This window comes from Adiantum capillus-veneris, chromosome 4 (assembly GCF_014529385.1).
Source record: "Adiantum capillus-veneris isolate H3 chromosome 4, ASM1452938v2, whole genome shotgun sequence".
In the NCBI taxonomy this organism is placed as follows: domain Eukaryota; kingdom Viridiplantae; phylum Streptophyta; class Polypodiopsida; order Polypodiales; family Pteridaceae; genus Adiantum; species Adiantum capillus-veneris.
The window spans coordinates 118,277,533-118,281,085 of NC_140934.1; the positions used below are offsets into that span (position 1 = coordinate 118,277,533).

At 47.3% G+C, this 3,553-nt stretch overlaps 1 pseudogene; it reads left to right on the top strand.

Annotated features, from left to right (window-relative positions):
* The first annotated feature begins 543 nt into the window (after positions 1–543).
* On the top strand, positions 544–1,299 carry LOC147459882 (uncharacterized; annotated as a pseudogene).
* Positions 1,300–3,553: the final 2,254 nt, after the last annotated feature.

The window sequence follows — 3,553 nt, forward strand, 5'->3', positions numbered from 1 at the left end:
TCTCTCTCTCTCTCTCTCTCTCTCTCTCTCTGTGCCCTAGCCGTTTCTCTCTTCCTTCCCAGCCTCCCCTTGGGCGAGGGTCTGCCCTGTGGGGGGGCATCAAGCCTTAGCTCGCCCCCACCCGACTCAAGAGAACTCCTGCTCTGCTGGTCTCGGCTCATCCTGCACGTCGACCTGGTCCTGCGTTGCTCGGTGGTACCCTGCCCAATTTTGTAAAGGTTACCACTCTAAAGGCCCACAGTCGGAGAAGGCGCGCAGAAGAGCAACACTCAGTAGGTGCAGGACGTGAGAGGTTGCATCAGACTCAGCGTGCAGGGCTCTCTCTCTCTCTCTCTCTCTCTCTCTCTCTCTCTCTCTCTCTCTCTCTCTCTCACACACACACACACACACACCCTCGTGAACCTGCTCGGTGGTGGTTTTAGCTTACGACCTCAATCAGCAGCAAGAATGCCTTAACTTTGACAAGATTCAAATTCATCTTTTGCTCTCAACAAACCCAATTGACTGGCTTTTCTTTTCCCACCACAGAAAAAAAACACAAGCATGGCTACAAGGGCTTCGTCCCGCGGAAAACTCACTTTCGCCGGGGTCGTGGCAACACCCCCAAAGATGGACAGCACTGCCCGCCTCCAAAATGAAGTCGAAAGGCTTCGCAAAGAGAACGACGAGCTGAAACAAAGAATCGTCGCCATCGAGAATCGACTCAACACAATGGAAAACGGCAAGAAAGAGGAGATAGAGCAAATGGAAGCCAGACTCAACAAAACAACGGCAGAGGTAGAAACCACCCTCACAAAGGCGATCAAGAATCAAGTGCAAGAGGTTATCTCCAACAAGGTCGAAGACCATGTGGCATCCACATTACGCGAGCGACAACGACAAGAGGACATCTCCCTCAATGTTCGTATCGGTGGGCTCCCAAGTGACTGGAAAGGGGAGGGAGATCACAAGTTTCACGAGTGCTTTGCCCGTATCCAAGCAGTAACCCCCTTGGTACAATGGGATCCAGCAACAATCACCTTTCTTACACATGAGCATCGCACCAATCACGCAATCCTCACTTTCAAGACCAAGGCGGATTGAATCAAACTCCTTGAGCAATCAAGGCTTCTCAGGGATACTAAAATTTGGTTTGCAGAAGATCTCACACCCACCCAACTCAAACAAAAAAAGGTAGAACTCCAGAAGATGCGAGAAGCACGCACAACAGGGAAATGGGCAGTCTATCGAGGAGGTAAATCCATCATCCAGGAGTTTCGAACTCCCAAGCCGGCTCCCTCCTCACTTTCCCCTTCTTAGTTTTGTTTATTTTAACTTTTCTTTTGACACCTCTTTGGACCCTCAGTCCTTAACTGAGATGTATCTCACGATCCCCCTGTTTAGAAGAACTCCTTTGTAATTCTTTTCTTTCGGTCCCATGGGTCATATCTGACCTCCGCGGACGATAATTCTCTCTCTCTCTCTCTCTCTCTCTCTCTCTCTCTCTCTCTCTCTCTCTCTCTCTCTCTCTCTCTCTCTCTCTCTCTCTCTCTCTCTCTCTCTCTCTCTCTCTCTCTCTCTCTCTCTCTCTCTCTCTCTCTCGTTCGGGATGATTCGCATGGCAAAGGAGGCAAGAAATGTGGTCTCTTTCTCATCTTGTCTCACTCATCGAGGTCCATGGCAGCAAGGCGTGCATGGTTATCCCAAAAGGACAGCAGGGCATGGAAGTTGTGACTCTCTAACTGGGCCACAAGAAACTGCCCCTGCAGAACCGAGGAGGAGATCACGCGGGAAGGAGGCCAGCGACAGCCGCGTGGGAACAAACCCTATGTGGCAAGGAGGTTGTGTTTTTGACATGCATGAAACAGGGAATTCTTCCCCTCTTTGGTTTTGCCTTGGCCAGCTGCCGGTTTCTCGTCACATAGACGACGCCTAGATTGGCCTCGGTAGCGTGCTCTGGGCAGTTCTTTCCTGTGCAGCAGCGACAGCGGCCGCCATGGCTGTGGAAGAAAATTTTGAATTTTTTTTATATTGGGCACCCTAATTTTGGGGTGCACACACCCAGTTAAGGGTCATAGCCCATGGCAGGGCCATACACAGCGGGTGAACGACTTGGTTTGGGGGTTTTTGGCAGCAAGTTTCCCATCTCCCTCCACTTCCACAAACCCTGAGCGTGCACAACCTTCAAGTCACTCTCGTAACTGCATGCGCCAACACTTCAAGTTTCCACAACCCATCTCCCTCCACTTCCACAACCCGTGAGCACCGCTTGAGACTCGGTAGTTGGGAACATCTGCACAGACATGAAAAGTTTAGCATGCATGATCATGCATCATGCAAAACCTCGATGGCACGGCAAGTCATGTCGCATGATTAACAAGGTAGATTTTCTATTTGATTAGTCAATGTTTCGAATGTTGCATAGTTATATCATGCAACAGAAGTGAGCACAAATCAAGCACATCTTGACAAATATTTGAATCATTCAAATATTGTTGCCCTACATTATTGGCAAGGGCCAATTATTAATTGCAAGCCCGCATCAAGCACGGCTTGAATACACACAGTCTCGATCGGCAGCATGGCTTCTACTGAGTGCATGGATAGAGCACGCCCATCAAAGGTTCAAGTTTTCTTCAAAGACAAGGTATGCCTTCTTGTTTCAGTAAATCATGTTTTTTAAAGATATATAAAAAATAGTCTGTACGACATACCCTTTCGTGGTATAGTTGCTGACATGTACGACATGTTATGCACTTACTTTGATCTTGGAGTACATACCACTATTTTACGATGATGCGACCTAGACGGTGAGCACGTCGGGCAGCATGTAAGACATGTAACAATAGCTTGTCTACATGCCACTAGGCAATCAGTCTATGTCTACAACTTTAATACGGCATCACGTCTACGGATTACATTATCCTACAAGGATTACAAACATATTTTTATGTTGCTTGAGTCGATATGACAAGCTCTCTCAAGGAGATTCAAGAATGCATGGCATGTTATTTTGAAGCGCTTGTAGTGACTTACGGTGCAATGATGGTCGTTGCTCATGGTAAAGTCACCTAGTGCTTGAGACTATCCTACTGGCACCTATCCAATATTTATATCATGGTTAGGAAGCAGTGGCTTTCATGTCGTGGTATGCTTCTCAGTTATCAAATCGGAGTCATATACAAGAGGTATATGAGCTGATTGCACATCCTACGAAGTTTGTGAGTAGCTTACGTTCTTTTATCTATCCAGAGTACTTTGAACTTACTGCCATGGATGCCATGTCTTTGTGCACATATGCACACTCCCAGTTGCGAGGTCTTATGAAGACTACAAGTAGTTTCTGGCATGTAAAGTATGTTCCATTTGTATCTAGGAGACATAACCTATGAATTAAAGCATACTCTTCGTCACAAGGTGGGTAGAGTGGTCACACACGGTGTATGTTCTACTCGAGTACTAGTAGACCATCGTATGTAACATGTTGCTTGGGACTTTCTTGCTTGCATGAATTGGTATCCCTCCCACTCTCATGACAAAGCATACTCTATGAATTGGGCATGACCTCGTATGT